The following is a 20,853-nucleotide window of genomic DNA, read 5'->3' on the forward strand; positions in this document are numbered from 1 at the left end:
CAACCTTAGCTGCAGAAGGGAAAGCGGGGGCGAGTCCAGGGATGGGATCCAGGAAATTGGGAGCTTCTAAGATGGCAGGAAATCTTTAGCAGCTGCTGCACTTGTGATGATTATCACATCCCGCCTTGGTACAATAGTGTTCAAGGCGGCTTACAATGATAAATAATACATAGTATAGATATATTTGATAATATGTAATGTAAACATAAATAACATATAGTATAAAGAAAATAGCACACCAGCGTGCCGGGCTAGGATCAGGGAGACCCGAGTTCAAATCCCCATTCAGCCATAACATTTGCTGGGTGACTCTGGTCACTTCTCTCTCAGCCTAACCTACTTCGCAGGGTTGTTGTGAGGAGAAACTTAAGTATGGAGTACACCGCTCTGGGCTCCTTGGAGGAAAAGCAGGATATAAAATGTTAATAAATAATAAAATACAATAAATACCAAAAGAGCAGATTAAAACATCAAAAACATCGCAGCACTTCTCTTTTTAAATCCTGGTTAATGATACTAGTTCTGAAAAAGACAGGTAAAATAAAACTGGCTTCGCTGGGCAACTCTAAAGCAGGTAATGAAGGGGCGCGGCTACTTCTTTTAAGAGGCTGCTTCAAATCTTGGGTGCCACAACTGAAAAGGCCCTCTCCTACCCAGCTGCTACACTCCTAAAGGCAGGGGGATCTAATGCAGGGCCTACAAGCTCATATGAGGGGAAGTTATTCTTAAGTTATCCTGGTTTCAGGCTGTTTAGGACTTTAAAGGTCCAAAATAGCACCTGGAATTGTGCCAGGAAGCAAACTGGTAACCACTGAAGCTGGTAGAGAACTGGTGTAATATTATTTGATGGAACAGCACCAGTCAGAATCCTGATATCTGAGTTCTGAACAAAATGAAGCTGCCAGACTGTCTTCAAGGGCAGTCCCATATAGAGCACATAATGTAATCTAGTTTGGCAGTGACAAGGGTATGAATGGAGGACTGAGGCCAGGTCTAGTTTCTCCAGTAAAGAGCACAGGTGGTGTATAAAATGAGGGTTCAGTAGGGGTGTGGCTACAATTGGACAAGAGGGAGCAAATGTTCCTGGACCCCTGAGGGAGGAGGGGCTGCTGGCTGGGAGACAGTTTGCTCTTTGCTTTCTTTCTCCCACCTCTCTGAAGATCTTTTTTCCAGGACCACAGAAGGTCCACAGAAGACCTTGCTGTGCCCCTGGGGTTCAACCCTATAATATGATGAGAAATAAGAAACAGGTGTTCTTGAACATGTGCAGAGAGTGTTTCCTTTCAGCACCTTCTGACAGCCCCCCACACCTGCGACCAGGACACAGTTACATCAGAAATTAGGAAAGAGGGTATTGGAGAGTGTGATTTCTTTGTGAATTAGAAGCCAGGGCTTAATTTCAGTCGGGGCACTGCCTAATAATATGTGAGCATGTGCAGAGGTCATTCCAAGTAACTAGAGCCAGCCCAGCCACACTTTCAGGGCTTCCAGACCAGATAATGGGGCTATTCTGACAATCTGCAAAAATCGGGCTAGGAGAACCTAGCCCAATTTTTGCAGATCGTCCGAACCACCAGGCTCGGTTGTGAGCCCGATGGTTCTAGAGCGGGTAATCTGCTCAAGAACCCCTGCCTCAAAACCAGGTTTGCGGAGCGAGCACTCCACAAACCTGGTTTTCAAAATCGTGAGTAGCTGCGGTGTGGCTTCACGCTGTGCCTACTCACGGGTAGACCCCCAGAGGGGAGGCAAAAAGCCGCCTCCCGACTCCGGGGGTCTCCCCAGTATGCCCTGCATGCTTGCACAAGGCATACTGGGGCTTCCGGGGGTCGCACGGCCCCCCGAGCTCCCCAGCCCCCGCCGGCTCCGGCTCAGAGCCAGCAATTGTGTAAGCGGCCAATCCAGCTGCCCAGGGCTCCCTCTCCGCTCGTGAACAGGGCTCACTCACCCGAAGAAACCGGGTCTCACAGATCGTGAGATCCGGCTCAATCTATGACTTCTATGTAATGCCAGCCCAAAGACCAGGAGGCTTTACAGACATGGCTGTTACCCCAAATCTCCTTCAGAAAAGTGTGTACGTCCATACACCAGCCAAACCTACCCTGAAGTCCCTTTGAGATCTTTGGACCCACTCCACACACAAATCGGGCTTTGTCTTGCAAATTCTAGCTTATCTTGGTGTATTGCCAGGTTTTTAAAATGCTAGTTTTAAAAATGCTACTTTTTCTGAAAACTCTGCAAATAGAGAGAGGCACTGACGTAGAACCATTAGCATGATAAGAGGAATACTCTCTTTAGATATGCAGATATAGCTCTTTAGTAATCTCTCTCCCCCCCCCCACATTGGCTAGAAGGAAAACACAGAGGCATGCCATGTGAACTTGCATCAAAAGCAAACCCGAGAGCAGAGGGGAGGGGCTGCTTCCCTCAATGCTGCGAGTGTGATTCAAAGTGGCTTTGCTCAAAATTGACCCCGCAGCATGAAGCCATGTGCGAATAACTCCCTGGTGTCTTTGAGCAGTGCTTGAGTCTCAGCACTTTTAATCATTGCAGTTCATTCCACAAACTGAACAGCTCGCTGCCTTTTTTGACCCAACAATAATGTGATGGCATTGGCAGACCCTGAGAATACACACACACACACACACACACACACACACACACACACGTTATGGGGAGGGAGGGAGGGAGAGAGAGAGTTGGGAAGCAAGCATTGCCTTAGACTGTGACTGAATATTCAGTACAAGCAGAAGTTTGAAAAGTGTTAAAAAGCTGTAGACACATCAAGGGGAGCAGTATTGACATTCATGTTCAGCCACGCCCAGTTATCAGTTTCTTCATCGGGACACTGAAGAAGCTGAAACAACGTTTGAACGATCACAGAGGAGTCAGGACAGATCTGTCAATGGCTACTAGCCAATATGGCTATATGGAGCCGTCATGCACTGAAGTAAAGTCATCCATCCGTGGTTTTGAGTATATGCGAACAAGAAATTGTGACAGGTCTTGCTAACTGTGACCTGAGTATCTGCATTTCGTGAGGGTTTTTTATAGTGATTTTGGAGGGGTTTCAGCAATTTGGGGGGGCTGTCAGAGGTTCGATCTGCTCTTGATGACCCTTGCTAACCCTTGCTGAACTTGCTGTCCTTTGCCAATTTAAAATGCCCTTGAGTGATTTTGGGGATTTCAAAAATTTCCAGAGGTTCGATCTGCTCCTTCTCCTTGGTGACTCTTGGTGATATTACAGGATTTTTTGTGATTTTGTTGTTAGTAATTTTTTATATTTCTTTCCTGTATTTTTAGGTCTTTTTGTGGTCGCAGTTCCCCTAACCCCCTGCTTCCCATAGACTTTAATGCCTTGCCAGCCATGAATTTGCCAACGGCGAGGTTTTTCCAGAACAGAACCCTAGCAGTTGGCGAGAGATGACTGTACTGGATTACTGGAAGTAATAGCAGGAGAGGCCAATTATTTATTTATTTATTTATTTATTTGATTTCTATACCGCCCTTCCAAAAATGGCACAGGGCAGTTTACACAGAGAAATAATAAATAAATAAGATGGATCCCTGTCCCCAAAGGGCTCACAATCTAAAAAGAAACATAAGATAGACACCAGCAACAGTCACTGGAGGTACTGTGCTGGGGGTGGATAGGGCCAGTTACTCTCCCCCTGATAAATAAAGAGAATCACCACAGTAAAAGGTGCCTCTTTGCCAAATAACGATGCCTCTTGCCTTGCTGATGGGCTTCCCAGAGGCATCTAAAAGTTGACCCCTTTTTTAAACAAGATGCCAGAGTATATGAACTTCTGGTCTGATACAGCAGGACTCTTCTTAGCTCTTCTTTCACCTTAGATACAATGTGTGTCAGGTGAGCTGTGAGCTTGGTAGGTAAAGGGCACCTCAGGCTTGTCTGGAAGGCAATGCAGAACCCTTGTTACATATAAAGGAACAATTTCCACACATGACATTTAAAAGGGCTTTTGAGCCTCTTTCTCTCACGCTGTTTGAACCTTGTATGAACATTATTTATGTGGGGTAGAAGGTGGAAGAGTGCCATTTTCAAGCTGAATGTACATTCTTCTGTCTCAAGTAAGTTTGCATTACAGACAAATCTGAAATACCTAAGGAGATCCCAACTTGGTTGTTGTGTTTTCATTTTAATGTGTGTGGGGAGGGGGAGCAACTCTAGGTTTGATTGGAGCAGCAGCACAGGACAAACCCACCCCGATTTCTAGACTGAGGATGCCCAGTCCTGAAGCTGCTATGAGCTCTCAACGGGGGAGGGGGAGGGGATATACAGGCCTGGTGCAGGAAGCTGTCTTTCCCCCCGGGATGGTGTAGCAGCTTCAAGCATGTGTGTCTCAGATCTAGAAAATGGTGCAGAGAATGGTCAATACCATTATCTCAGTGTCACTGCTCCAATAAAAACCAGAGTCCCCTGCAGCTGGCGGGGGTGGGGGGGGGGTGAGCATTAGGAGATCCTACCATGGATCTTCTGTGTCACATCTGTATCAGCTCTCACATTAAAAACAACAACACACCATCCTATTGCAGCACTTTTGCAACCATTGAAGAATAGTCTGAAATGAGGTACTTAATCCGTGTTTTTGCCCTTACCTGGCTGCTACCCAGCAAATTCCTGGACTTCGCAATCTGTTCCAGATAAGCAGAATTTACAGGGAACAGTCAAGCATGCAACAAGCCATGGATTGCTGAGCCTTGAATGGAGGCTCTGTGGCCTGCAGGTTGATCCAAAGCAGCTGACCCTGAAAGGATTGCTGAAAGAATCCAGCCTCAGGAAGATTCTTCCTGTTCTTTGATGGGTATCTCTGCTTTGCAGTTATCATTTCCCAACACCTTCCCTGATGCAAGTGTCTCCTAATATAAACGAAGCTGAAGATGGTTCCTCATCTAATATCTTTGTTCTGAACTGCAGCAAAAATGAATGGGGAACATCATGGAGACTGATAATAATAAAATCAAAGTTTAATTCTTCCACTTAGGCACAGCCTTTTCTAAGATGGACAGGGCCCACTAAGAAAGGAAATCCCACCCACCCCTTCATTTGATGCTGGGTCTTGCCTGTCATTTCTGAATTTTGAAAAATACTACCCTATTTCTGTCACTTTTGACTGGGAACCAGTGTGTTTCCACTAGTGATGAAACAAAAGATTTGCACAAATGTAGAAATAAATAATTCAGCTCTTAAGTTGTCAACATTTCCCATTTCTACAGTTTGATTCTGGATGATTAAAAAAACACATAACCCTTCAGATTATCGATAAAAATGAGAGCAATGATTGTGGGAAATAATTTTGAGCATTAACTTCAGTATTGTACACATGGTTTTTCTCGAATCTCAGAACCCATCGCCTTCCATCCGTAAGGCTTAGCAGGGGTTAAACATGTTTGCCTCTGACTTGGCACAGATGCAGGGTCAAGCTGCATCTCAGAGCAACTGGGTGGGGTCAGACTGAGCTTTGGACACAGGAAATGCTGCTGTGCCAAATTCACTCCCACTCTTGTCTCTGGCAGTGCTGAAGAGTCTCCTCCCAGCGGCATTCAAGGAGCCTCATCGGAGGTAGGAACGTGTGTGCATTAGCATGAAAGATGCTGATGTCTGTATAGTTGCATGCTGATTTATGTGGACATTGTGACTGTGCATCCACACATTCATAACTAGTTTGTACATATGAAGACACAAACACTCTGTAGAAATACACTACATTCTCTCACATAGCACCTTTGAGCCACCACATTTTCATCAAGTCAGGCATGCCCCTAACATCCTGACATGTACACATTTTATACAGGCACAATTGCTCAGGTTCATATAGTTATCATGCTAATTAAGGGTCGGTACTCATGATCAAAACAATAGCAGTTAGATGGCAATGTATACATTACAGTGGCACGTGCACATTTTCTGATTTCCTGTTGTGAGAACCCAGACATTTGCATTGATGTTGGGTTGTCAACATGCCAACCCATGTTAGCATGATGTTGGGTTGTCAACATGCCATTCAGTCAGCGTCAGCAACAAAAGTTCAAATCCTAAATTAATGATGTCAGTTAAATCTTGAGGTTGGTGTGTTGTCAAACCAACTTCACCAAAAATTTCTTGATTCTCACAACTAGAATTTGGGAGTGTACCTGCCACCGCGATAATGTATAGATAACCATCTAATGAACATTGTTTTGATTGGGAGAACCAGCCCTTATTTCTACTTTAAAATGCTGGCGTTCCATCTTTCTGCACAAAGAAGTAGAGCAGGTTTCACACATCACATTTAATGTCTGGTTCACCACCAGAGCCCTGAGAATGCACACAAGTCTGACTTCCACACATACATGGCTGCAGTTGTTGCTGACTCCGTTGCAATTGTATTTCCTGTTAAGAACCAGCTGAAGGACTTTCTGGACAAGTGCCTCAGGAATTAAGATAAGCTAATGAGCAGTCAGGGAGGAGAGAGGGAGTCTGGTGCTTCCTGGCTGCTATTCTCAGCACTAGGCCCCATCGTGGGTGCCCATATGCCTCTTTGTTCTTTTTCGTCTTTTCTTTCCTACCCATCACAACCTTCACTTTCTCTTGTCCTGGCTTGTTCACACTTCCCATTCTCCGCTTGTGCCTCTGCTTCAAGCCTCCTCCAGCATACCTCCTCTTTGGATAGGGAGACAAAGGAGCATTGGTTGTGTTTTTGTCATCATCCTGTTATTTTTGTTATAAACACTTTAATTTGCATTTACACCCTTGCCTTTTAAAGCAGCAGTAATTTCTTCCATGTTAACTTCAATGGTAACATACCAGCAACATCTTGATTTGTTGGCATTATTTATTATTTATTCTTTGCTTCCATTGCATCCCTGCTCAGAATAACTGACTGCCCCATCTTCACTTGCATTGAGTACTGTTAAGGTATATGGAGGATGTTAGGAACATAGGAAACTGCCATATATTGAGTCAGACCATTGGTCTATCTAGCTTAGTATTGTCTTCACAGACTGGCAGCGGGTGGCTTCTCCAAGGTTGCAGGCAAGAATCTCTCTCAGCCCTATCTTGGAATAGCCAGGGAGGGAACATGGAACCTTCTGCTCTTCCCAAAGCGGCTCCATCCCCTGAGGAGAATATCTTACAGTGCTCAACTTCTAGTCTCCCATTTATATGCAACCAGGGTGGACCCTGCTTAGCTAAGGAGACAAGTAATGCTTGCTAGTCACGCTTGCAAGTCATGTTTCCTTCTCTGATCATTCCGGTCCAGGAGGACAGGTCATGTAGTTGCCCTCTGTCTTAGAATAGTCCATATTGTCTCCTTCAATCATCCTTGGGGAAAGAGGGCAAGCTACCGCTAAGCTGTATTTTCCAGAGAGAATTTAATAGCTGGATGGTTCAGTGCAAAACCTACAGTGTATATGGGATGGGGGATAAATTGCCTGTGGAAATTACCATGTAGAATGAGCACATCTTTGTTTTTCTTTTTATTCTGCACTGATTATTCAGGATAAGCGATAATAAACAATTAATTACAGAGATAACAGACTGTGAACAACCGGTCTACGATGGTGTTCCAGCCCAGAGAATGTGACTACTATGGGTGTTCCAATCCAGTCTGGCTCAAAATGGAGCATATCTAGGCTCCAAAGCGGTCTGTATGCAAACTACCAAAAGAAAAAAGAAAAAAAGAAAAAAGGAGGCTCAGCCTTCAGGAGGAAAGTGTATTTGCTGATCCAACATGTCCCGTCATGTCTGCAAATGGCTCTTGCCACTAGCAGCTGATTGGGGAAGTGGCACACATGAGAACCTGGGTTTGGTGTACCACAGGAAATGAAGCAAGATAAAAGTCCTGGGAGTGGGGGCTGCTTCCGCACAACAATGGGGACATTCCCCTGCTGGGGATTTTCTGGAAAGAGGAAACCTATAGCTAGAAGCCATTGCTCACTCCCAGCGTGTGCTTTCAGTGCCAGTGCTTGGCTGATGACCCAGTCTCAGTCTGTTTTTGAACATGTGAAGAGGGGCTTTCCACAGACAGCCCACACATATCTAGGATTAGGAAGCAAGACTTGCAGGACAGAGGTTCCAGGTAGCAATGCAACTTGAGCCCAACACACCTCTTTCTTTAGCAATTTGCCCCTGATGTAGGCACGGAGACAGCTGCATGAGGAGCTGTGGGGCATGCTGGCTGTCTCTGGCATGGAGAGGCAATGTGCCTTGCCTTTCTTCTGTAGCTTGATCACCGTGGAGGCTCAGCAGTCAGTTCCTGTCTTGGCCTTCCCTTCTCCCTTTCCCCCTCACTTCTGCTGCCCTTCCCTTCCAGACCCCCTCTTCCAGGGATTTAGGTCAGTGTCCCTGTTGGAGTCTCTTCTGGGCTGTCATGTTGGTAGGTGGGGGAGAAATCCAAACCCTGCAGGCTGGGGTAGGGTAGCTTCAGGCCTGCTCTGGCTTCTCATGCTGGGGAGCAGCCAAACCGGCTTAGCAACTTTGCTGTCACTGCCAGGTCTGGATTGTTCAAATGGCAGAGGGCCAGAATTACAAGACTGTAATAAGCATGTGCAGTGGGTTGCCACTCCCCCCACGCCGGGATCCCTGTGCCTTTTAACAGCTGCATGGCAGGCAGAAGTTCAACAGGTGTGCCTTTCTCGGGTTAGTTGGACTCCTGTGCTTTTAACAGTTGAATAGCAGGCAAAAATTCAATAGTGCAGCACCTCATATTGTGGTACTGTTATACCAACTGACTTTATGCCTGTTGTGTAGTTGTTAAAAGCCAGCATGGTGTAGTGGTTAGAGTGTTGGACTAGGACCGGGGAGACTTGAGTTCAAATCCCCATTCAGCCATGATACTTGCTGGATAACTCTGGGCCAGTCACTTCTCTCTCAGCCTAACCTATTTAACAGGGTTGTTAGGAAGAGAAACCTAAGTATGTTGTACACCGCTCTGGGCTCCTTGGAGGAAGAGCAGGATATAAAATGTAAAAACAAACCAAAAAAAAGAACTCAACAGAGTTGCTAGATACTGTGCTGCTGCTATTAATACTTGTCGGTGATTGGTTAATAAGGAATTATCGTTGTCTTTAACTTTTTAAATCTTAGATATAAATGTATTTTAAGTTCTTTTAATTTTTTATCTAATGTTCTGTCCGTATTGTACTGGTCTGTGACTGTAACAATTAATGACTGACTGACAAAGGACTCCTGAGGAGGAGGGGTGCTGAGTGGGTGAAGATGAGACAGGCTCAAGGAGGCAGGAAGAGGTTAACGACAGGGCCTGGGATGGGGCCCACCCTTCAACACCTCCTTTCCCCACACTTGAGAGATTTCACAAGCTTTGAACTAAGTAATAATAATGACAAGCAGAAACCCAAAAGACTGCATGGAAAATTTTAGTCTAATTTAGTAGAAGCAGAGAGCTTAGGAACATATGTAAAACATCCGGTCATAAAGAGATTTTATTGTGAATAAATAAAAAATGAGTCAAACCCTGGAATTGTACAAAAGGACACAACTTTATGCTTTGGCACTAGATGTGTAACTAGGCTAGGGCTGACGTCGCTAAACTACTTCATTTGCAAGAGCGACTCAAACAGCTTGTCTTGTGAGCTTCTGTCTGCAGCATTTGGTCCTCTGCTTGAAGCATGCAATGGCCTGGATTGCTGGGTTGGATGGGCAGGGATTGTCTTCTCCATCCCTTCCAACTGGATCATTCTAAGATTGTACCAAGGGAGCTTTGTAGTGGTTTGCACTTGCTATGTGCACATATGCTATGTAGTCGCTGACAGCCAACATCTTGGCTGTCTGCTACTGCTGCTGTATTTTCTGCAGCTGTTGGTCATTTAATGTGTTTGCCATTTGCTTAATAATCAGCCAAACTGCTATTTTCTGTTATATTACAATTGTTTATGCTTTAGTTTGACAGATCTCAGTCACATTTCTATCTTGGTAAGTGTTTTACATCATACACCCCCTTAATCCTGGATCTAGCCCCAGCAGTTCTACTATATATTGATCAGGATATGGTAAAAGTTTTGCCCACATAAAGCAAGCAATGTTTTCAAGTTGCAAGAAGGATATTCTACATGTTAATGTTCCATCGGTGACATGTATTAATATAAATGTACTTCATTAAATTTCTATTTGCCTTTCTGCCCAGTATCCAAAGTAGTTTACACTACATTAAGAAAAAAACTAAATAGTATAAAAACAAATTATAGCAAAATGGTTAAAAGTGGACAAAAAAGGCAGCCAGTGCCAAATGTTTATAAGATACAGCATTTGGGAAAAGACTGTTGAAATAAAACAGTCCTCATTGCTTGTCTAAAAGCGATCAGTGATGAGCCAGGAATACCTCTCTTGGGAAACCATTTCAGATGCTGGGTGCCATAACTGAAAAGACCCTTTCCTGATTATCTACCCACCTACATCCAACAGCAGGGGGGTCAAAAGAAGGGCCTCAGATGTAGAATGAAGTTCTTGAGCAGGCTAATATGGGTGGAGTCAGTTATTGAGACATTCCAGTTCCAGACTGTTTAGGTCTTTCACAGTAAAAACCACCACCTTGAATTGAGCTCAGAAGCAGATTGGTAACCAGTAAATCTGGTAAGAGATAAGTGTAATATATGATCTGTTCTACTAGTTCCAGTCAGAATCCTGGCAGACATATTTTGAACCACACATCTGAGCAATGTTCCCAAATAAGGTTGATATGATACTTGCTAAGATTGTTTGAGACATGATAGCGGGATGGCTTAGAAGGGGTTTCATCACACCTTCATTAAAAGTTGCCAGAATCTTACCTTCAGTGAGGCATTTATTACTTGTGACCCAACCCCCTGGCTTAGACCTGGCAGACTTTATAAGTCAGGATGGATAAGCATCAAGAGCACAGTGGGTCTTACCTCTTCAAGGAACCTATCCACATCCTCAGGTCTCACAAATGGAAATATACATACATATATATATATATATATATATATATATATATATATACACACACACACACACACACACACACACATATATATATATATATATATATATATATATATATATATATAAAATTGATGTGATGAAGACGTAAAATGAAACAAAACATTAAATGAGGAACAATTGTCATGTGTGGGGTAGGAGGAGAATCTCTTTTTTGCAGAATGCCACAATTGTTTAATTGGTTCAGACAGGTTCAGAAATTAGATTTGAAAATAGGAAATTGAATAAATTATGTATCACTACAACATGAAGTAATAGTAAGGAAAAGGAGATTGAACTGTAGGATTTTTTGAAATCGATAATACCCCAAATATGTCAAGATCAACAATAGGAAAAAAGTAAATCTGATATAATTATTGCACTTCTACTAGAAGCAATTAATGTAATGTATGCTTATAGCACTTTATTACTTGCTCTTGAAAAATATTGTTGTTAGTAACACCAGAGAAAGTTAAATTGGCAGTGCAGCCATACAGACCGGTCACATTATTGGATTACAATTATAAGATCCTAGCAGCAGAGCTGGTAGATCACTACCCCCTCACCTGTCTTCTGGCTGCCGCTGTAACCACTAGGACAGCTGTTCCCCAAACAGTGGTGCTGCCACTGCTCAGTGAATAGCTACTACAAGTCCTGCCTCCTAGGGATGTGCGAACCGGTTTGAATTTGAACTGGTTCAAATTTGAACCAGGGTGGTTCGAAGGTTTGAATTCGAACCGAACCAGCCATCAGGTTCGAGCTGCAGGTTCAAATTCAAACCAAACCAGGGGGTGGTTCGGTTGGACCTGGTTTGAACTGGTTTGGACACCCAAAAATTGGTAGAATGGTAGCTGGCAACCAGGGGTACCTGCCACCCAAACCCCAAAGCAATCGGACACTCGTACGATTTTTTATGAATTTTTGAAAATTATTTTAATTTTTTTCTCATAGGGTATAATGGGACTCGAACCAGGCCATTATACCTTATTGTGGAGCACCCATGGGTGCCAACAACCACCCAAACCCTGAAGCAATTGGACAGTCCTACGATTTTTTATGAATATTTGAAATATTTTAATTATTTTTCTCATAGAGTATAATGGGACCCAAACCAGTCCATATCCCCTCTTGTGGAGCACCTAGGGGCACAAAAATGGGTTGGGTGGTATACAGACAGGGATGCCTACCACCCACAAAACCCCAAGGCAATTGGACACTCCTCTGATTATTGGTGAATTGTTAAAGTATTTTTGAATTCCTCATAGAGAATAATTAGGATTGCAGCAAATGTATAGCTTCACGTTGGGGGAAAAGGGGTGTCATAGAGTGGAGTGTGGTGGGTGGTAGTTCCTAGGGTGGGCAAGGAAGCTATCAGAATTATTTGAAAGGAATTGGGAAAAGGGATGATTTTAAAGTGATTTTTGAAGTTTACGTGTCTTTAAGGTTTTTCTCCATAAAGAAGCATGGAGGTGTCAGCAAATGTATAGCTTCACGTCGGGGGCAAAGGGGTTGCCTAGAGCAGAGTGTGGTGGGTGGTAGTGCCCAAGAGGGGCCAGGAAGCTATCAGAATTATTTGAAAGGAATTGGGCAAAGGGCTGATTTTTAAGTGATTTTCAAATCCATTTGAACCGGTTCAAATTCGAACCGAACCAGGGGGAGGTTCGAGCAAAACCAAAACCGAACCAGCCCCTCCTGGTTCGAACCTGGTTTGAATTCGAACCGAACCGGGCAAACCGGTTTTGTGCACATCCCTACTGCCTCCTCTGTACTGCTGGATATGAAAAGGAGAGAGGGGACTGGGAGAGGAGAGGAGAGGAGAGGAGAGGAGAGAGTGGTGGGAAGCCATTCTAGCTAGAGAAGTGGTTCTTCAAGTGGGGCCCACCAGATGTTGCTGAACTACAGCTCCCAGAATCCCCAGCCACAATTTAGTTGTAGTTCAGCAACATCTGGCAGACTCAGAGACCCTCTTACCCTTGGACTTCTGGGCCGAAGTCCAGGGCCTCCACACACCCTGAGGGCCCCCAGTCTGTCCCGGGTGCTATGCTCACGCTGTGCTGCTGGTCCACACTGCAGCAGGAAATGTTTCTGCTAATGCATATTTGCATCAATATACCCATTTTATATTTTTACATTCTTGTGTGTTCAGTTGCTGTTCGTGCCCTCAAGAATCCACATGTTAAAAATACTGTGAGTGTCCCTGTGTGTAGGGGGATGATGCTTAACTTACAAGAGGCGGGGGCTCAAAGGCCTTTAGGTCCAGGCTCCAAAATTACCTAGGTGCACCTTTGGGCGGACCCCACCTTAAGAACCACTACTCTAGCTAGAGTGTCTCCCCTCTCCTCTCCCACACTTTCTCTTCTGCTCCCTCTCTGTGTTCCCTCTAAGGCATGTGTACGTGTGCATACTCACAAGTTTTTATGTCTGCTCAATTAATTTTAGGTCTTGCAGAGGTTGAATCAAGAAGGTGCCACTCTGACTGCACATGCACACACACTGCCTTAATACTTCCACCCAGAACAAAATTCATTCTGCACTCAAAAAATGAATATGAACAAGATTAAAGGGAACAGCACTGCTCCCTCCCACTATTCAAATACCATAGTGCACTGAGGAGGAAGTGTGGAGTGGCTTGTCCAGCACTGCCACCAAGTCAGGCAATGGGCAGCAATAATATAAATGAGGAGGAGGAGGAGGAGGAGGAGGGAAGCAGGTGAGAAGGTGGTGGGGTGACATTTGGCGCCATGCCTCAAGAACTCTGAGGTGTTGAGCTGCACTTTCTACCAGTTATACTTGCAACTCGATTAAATAAGCTCATGAGTAAATATGTCAACTCTGATAAAGCTGGTTTGATCCTAGGCTGCTCACTCACTGCAAATATTTGTTTGTAAAACATTACATCACTGAATACATGAAGAAATCAAAACTGGCAAGTACAGTGATATTTCTAAATGCAGAAAAAGCACAACAGACTGGAATGGACACATGTATAAATTGTATTAAGGCATTTAATTTTGGGTCTATTTCTTGTAAAATGCATAAACCCTGCTAGCTGGGCAAAGAGGCACCTTTTACCGTGGTGATTCTCTTTATTTAGCAGGGGGCGAGTAACTGGCCCTATCCACCCCAGCACAGTACCTCCAGTGGCTGTTGCTGGTGTCTATCTGATGTTTCTTTTTAGATTGTGAGCCCTTTGGGGACAGGGATCCATCTTATTTATTTATTATTTCTCTGTGTAAATAATACACAGAGAAATACCCTGAGCTATTTTTGGAAGGGCGTTATAGAAATCAAAATAAAATAAAATGATAATGATAATAATAATAATAAACATAATCAGTATCAAAAGCATGCATCACTTATGGTTAAGTGATTAATGGTTTGATTTCTTAGTACCTTTATATTCAGAGAGACACTAGACAAGATAGTCTCCTGTCTGCTGGGGTAATTTTTAGGCAAAATATTGTCATAGGATGTAACAAATTATGACCACATTAGTCTATATATAGATTATGTAGTTCTATCTTTAACAGGTATTACAAATTCAACAGACAAAAGTTGTCATTTAACTGAAATATTTATTATTATTATTATTATTATTATTATTACATTTATATCCCGCACTTCCTCCAAGGAGCCCAGAGCAGTGTACTACATACTTAAGTTTATTTTTCACAACAACCCTGTGAAGTAGGTTAGGCTGAGAGAGAAGTGACTGGCCCAGAGTCACCCAGCTAGTTTCATGGCTGAATGGGGATTTGAACTCGGGTCTCCCCGGTCCTAGTCCAGCACTCTAACCACTACAACATGCTGGCTCTCATGTGGAAAATATGTGGAAAACTATCAGGTTATAGGGTAAATAAAACAAAAAGGAAGTTATTCCTTTCTTTATTAAGGAAAAAAACAAACCCTCTTCTTCTAAGCCACGGCTTCCCAACCTTTTAAAAACAAGTATATCTCTTCTGTTGCAAACCTTCAGCTCAGGTACTCCATAGAGATTGTGTGTGTATCTAACCAAAACGTTATTTTGGTTATTTTTGTAATAATCTACTTTTAAAAAATCATCTAACCAAAACAATTGGGTTATCTCCTGCAATAACCCTATCTGAAGTAGGAGAACCTTTAAATGAAAATACATGATATAAAACTTGAAATTTAGAAGCCCTAAACTGTAGCTTACTTAGTTTACTTAGCTTACTTAGTTCAATCCATCACTGCCCCCACTGGAAGTCAGGCTTGCTGCATGTCTTCTGAACCTGCCCTAAGTTACTCAGTTGTTGTACCACTCAGGAGAAGGACCACTTAATTTCAGTCAGACTTCCATTGAGTAATGTAGTCAGGATGTCAGCCAATGACTCTAATTTAAGCTACAGAACATGAAATTGTATTAAGGAGCTTAAAATTGCGTTAAAAAGCTGCATTTTATACCCAATGTTTATTCCTATTGGGTTCTACAGCCCCATTTATTATTTTTATTGTAAAGTAGTTATTGTGTTGCTGAATAAGAATATTGACATGTCTAGAACATTTAGACCTCAGTTCATATCAATTTCTTGGATATGAGAGGTTTTCTCCATTAACTTTATTTAGGATCACAACTCACCCCACTGCCTTTTCAGCAAAACCCTAAAATTAAAAACAAAATGAAATATGGAGCTACAATTGCTACAGATTACCACAGAGCAATGGACTCTTTTATAGGAGAATGTATGGAGTACAAGGTGACACAGGATGAAGGTGAAGAACAGTGGTATATAATATTTGTCATGGCTTGCCGTCAGTTATGACTCAAATGCATATAAAGGTCAAGGGCCTAACTAGACACAATGGGGCAGCCGCATGTGATTTATATACATTGCTGCCCCATATCATATTGATTGACTGATTGATTAAGTGCTGTCAAGTTGGTGTCAACTCTTAGTGACCAAATAGGTATATTCTCTCTAGAATGATCCATCTTCAACTTGGCCTTTAAGGTCTCTTAGTGGTGCATTCATTGCTGTCGTAATGGAGTCCATCCACCTTGCTGCTGGCCGTCCTCTTCTTCTCTTTCCTTCAACTTTTCCCAGCATTATGGACTTCTCAAGGGAGATGGGTCTTTGCATAATGTGTTCAAAGTATGATAGTTTGAGCCTGGTCATTTGTGTCTCAAATTAAAATTCTGATTTGCTCTATGATCCATTTGTTTGTTTTCCTGGCTGTCCATGGTATCCTCAAAAGTCTTCTCCAGCACCAAAGTTCAAAAGTGTCAATACTTGCTCCTCCAAAGTCCAACTTTAGCATCAATAGAGTGTTACGGGGGAAACCATTGTCCGAACAATTCTAATCTTTGTAGGTATAGACACATCACAGCATCTAAATGTCCTTTCCAAGGCCTTCATTGCAACCCCACCAAGTGTTAATCTGTGGTGTGTTTCTTGACTGCTGGATCTTTTACTGTTGATGGTCAATCCTAAAAGGCAGAAGCTATCCATCACTTCAATGTCTTCATTATCAGTTCTGAGGTTGGTTGCTGTACCTGTTGTCATTAGTTTAGTCTTCTTTACATTTAGTCATAGTCCATTTTTTTCACTGTGCTCCTTGACTTTCATTACTAGAGCTTGCAGATCATATCCAAAACAGGAACTGAGGGCAGGGTGGTGTGAGGATGGTTGAGGAAAGGGAGTGAAGCCCGATCTTACTGCGTGACACTCTGTTGCTTTATGCGATTTTCTCTCTGCTGGCCAAGTTGAGGGGAAATGGCTTAAAACAAAAAGGAGAAGCGGAAGGTGTAAGTAAAGTGTCCCATAGAGTCGGTGTCAACTCCTGGTGACCACAGAGCCCTATGGTTTTTCTTTGGTAGAATACAAGAGGGGTTTACCATTGCCTCCTCCCACGTAGTTTGAGATGATGCATCTTCCTATATTGCTGCTGCCCGATATAGGTGTTTCCCATAGTCTGGGAAACATACCAGCAGGGATTCGAACCAGCAACCTTTGGTCAAGTCATTTCCCCGCTTTGCCATTCGCTGGCTTCAGCAGAACGTGGGGGTGGGGAAAATGAGTTTTGCTTCCTCTATCCCATCCCTGTGTGCTCATTCTTTGAGTGAGGAGTAAACCCCACTGCCTCACCCCACACTGTATAGGTTAACGGGGGCAGACACATGCACAACTTCTTGGTTCCGTTCCGTTTGTTGCCCACGGAGATTGCTGGCCCTTGCATCCTTCATGTGGCCTAGGAACGGCTTCTTAACCATTCCATCCACACCCCACATTTTGGCATCAGATAGGAGTCTAGCACATATGGCAACCCGGCAGAGAAGCCGTTGTCTCTGCTGCCTCCTGCTGGGCACTTTGGAACACATCATTTATATTTAATTGTTTATCTATTCCAATTCCAAATGTATTTGTTTAAATATCCCGCTAGCCATCTGGATCCTAAGGACTAAGAACTTAGGGAAGGTGATCCCCCTCGAGTGCAAGGGAAGGGGCGGGTATATGTATGTGATCAACAGGAGTCTGTCGCTTAGAAGATTCAGAAATGCAAAGGAGATGCAGAAAGCAAGAGAGAGCAAAGAGTTGGCTGAAGGCACCTTTGAGGTGCAGCATGCTCTCTGGCGATGTGATGTGGGGTAGTATGGATTACTTACCTCTTTGCTAATACTGCTACTATGAATATTTATATACCGCTCTTCAACCAAAGTTCTCCAAGCAGTTTATATTTTTTTAAAAAATACATAAATAAGATGGTCCCCTCTCCCCAAAGGACTCACAGTCTCATGAATGAATGAATGAACAAATGAATGAATGAATAGGGCAGATACCAGCAACAGCCACTGGAGGGATGCTGTGCCGGGGTTGGATAGGGCCAGTTGCTCTCCCCCTGCTAAATATAAGAGAATCACCACTTAAAAAGGTGTCTCTTTGCTCAGTTAGCAGGGGTCTGGACTGGAGGCAGTGTGAAGGTGGTAGCGAGGTGGAACATTTGGACCTGACCCTGCCATACTGACTATGTTCCTAGCTCATGCCTGTGGCAAAGTGAGCCAGCAATATGGAAGAGGTACCCGCTGGTATGTTTTGCAGAGAAACACTTATATGGGGCAGCAGCAATATAGGAAGAAGCTGAAAGGCATCATCTCATACTGCGTGGGAGGAGGCAATGGTAAACCCCTCCTGTATTCTACCAAAGAAAACCACAAGGCTCTGTGGGCACCAGGAGTCAAAATCGACTTGAAGGCACATTTTACCTTTCCCTTTGGAAGAATAGTGGGAGTAGAGGTGCTCCAAATTATTGTGGTAATGCGGACAGACAGCAGAACAGGCTGGTTTCTCCAGTCCCCACTGAGGCTGTCAGAAGTTATTAACAGACCTGGTCAACCTACCAACTCCAGGGGGTGGCAACAGGGGTTGACAAACTTGGGCACTGACCAAAGAACCACATTAATCAGAGGGCCGACCTGACTGGGTTGAATGACCCCTGAACCCCCATTACCACAGAGGCCTTTGGGAGAAAGACCATTGACTGGTGGAGGAGGAGGCATGGCTGCTGTCACCAACAGCGCCCCTTCCTCCAAATCCATTGATGAATAGGGGCAGGCTGTGATAGCATGTCAGGACTCACCTGAGCCCAATTCAGACATTATGCTATACAAGTGTACAGATATCTGTCCACATGTTTGTGTGAATGATTATACCTGTGTTCATTTTAAAAGTGAACCTGGTTACAAGCCCTTCAAATGCATAGTATAGAAGTGTACTTTTGTACCTGCGTTCAGCATAACATGTGAATGACTGCACCTGTGTACAGATCTGTACACGAATTGTACAAGTGTTGAACATAACATGTGAATGGGCCTCTGGACTCCAACCATGAAAGGATCGTCTCGGGAGGAAAGAAGCACACTTCAACTGAGATCCCCAGCCCCACTTAAAGCCCTCTAGATCCAATGGACCTTGATTCATAATAAAATAATCATAAACAAACACTAGAATACATTTTTTGGTGAATTATATATGCAGTCCCAAACAATAAATAGTAATCCCCTAAATCCTGTTGGAGGGAGAGTTTAACTATTCCAGAGTGCAGCAGATTGTACACAAGAGCAGAGCTAATTAAGATTATCTGGATACATGCAATTAAGGTTCAAAGTAAATATATTTATTTAGGAAATACATACTTGATAGAGAGCCTACATCCCTGCTGCTAGCTACATAAAGTAAAGGGGAAGAACGGAGTTGAGGAGGACAGAAGTATATCTATCTTTCAGGTGAGATAATTAAACTTGTGACTATCTAACAAAGGGGAATTAGAACAGAGACAGAGAGGATACCCTTATTTCCTATCTCTATTCCCTAATGTCCCTAGTGGTCAATAGGATTGCTGTGGCAGAGAGTTGATGCCTTCTGGAGCTTGTATCTTCCAACAAATCCAAAAACACAGTCCATGTAATGTAATAGAGAATGGTGACCAACAGTCTCCACTGTTTCAAGAGAAGTCCAGAACTTCTCCCTTGATAAAGCTATTATCAAAATGTCTGAAGACCCTCTCATGCAACTAGAAGGCCAAGAGTCAGTAGAAGTAAAATTCTACACAATTGTAGAAGCTGCCAATAATGCCTGAAGATCTTCTCATACAAGTAAAAGGCCAAAGGTCAGTAGGTGTAAACAGAGGTGCACCTACGTAATTTTGGAGCCTGGACCTAAAGGCCTTTGGAGGCCCCCCCGCCTGCTGCAAGTTAAGCATCATTTTTTAACACGTAGGTTCTTGAGGGCACAAACCACACCACCCAGAACACAAACTAAAGATTATTTGGGAGCCCCCAGGGGATGTGGACACCCTGAACCTCAGCCCCAAAGTCCAGGGGTAAGAGCGGTTATATAACACAATAGTAGAAGCTGCCAAATGCATTTCAACCCAATCGGGTCTTTTTCAGTGGCACAATTTTCAAGTTGTAGGATCCAAGTTTGACTGGATCTTATTAAATCAGCCAAAATGTAAAAATAATACTCATCCATTACATACTCAAGTATACTCAACCATTATTTAGGGACAGAAACTGTTAAAATCGTACATAAACCATCACACTCACAGCTCCCAGTGTGCAACTAACTAGATCTGTGATACTGAAACAAATATCATACATAGTAAAGTGGTAGTAGGAGATGAGTATCTCTCCTTCTCTGTATAGCAATACTGCCCAACACAACCAGGACTTATATACGGTTCCTCCATCTGCTGCTGAATACAATGCAGGCTGAATTTACCTGGAGACTCTGTAAAAGCTTTAAAATATATAAAATACCCATCAGTCATACCCAAGCCAACATCAATTATGCAGTTCTAAAATGACCAAGGATAAAAAGTACTAACAACACAGCCAGTAACACAAAAATTTCCAAAGAACCTTAGATCCCCCCACATCAATTAACCTCTTCATTTAAACCCAATGGTGCAGTGGTGTTGAGTGTAAATATCCAGAATAATTCTCTACATTCCTTGGAGGAACCTTGGACCTCTGGGGATCCAGTGTGTCTTGCATATAACCCATCCACTTGAAGCCTGACTCCTTCCCTCTCAGAGCTTTTGGCTCTTCCAGACAAGACACAGAATCCCAGACCAGCAGGTATCTCACTCCCAGGGGCGTAGCAAGGTTGGAGTGGGCCCAGAGACAAGATTTTAAAATGGGCCCCCCTCACTGAAGCTCAGCTCATGAAGTAAATAAATTATACACACACACACACACACACACACACACACCCCTACCTATGTGCCACAACAGAACATCATCCTAAATTATTTTTTAAAAGCTTTTGTAAATTGTGGATGATACAAGTCATGTAATGGTACTAGAGAAAGACATGCTGTTCTGGTAGCTCCCGGTCTTAACACTCAAATCAATTTCGGAGGATGAATACAACTGA

This window comes from Hemicordylus capensis, chromosome 6 (assembly GCF_027244095.1).
Source record: "Hemicordylus capensis ecotype Gifberg chromosome 6, rHemCap1.1.pri, whole genome shotgun sequence".
NCBI classification, from domain to species: domain Eukaryota; kingdom Metazoa; phylum Chordata; class Lepidosauria; order Squamata; family Cordylidae; genus Hemicordylus; species Hemicordylus capensis.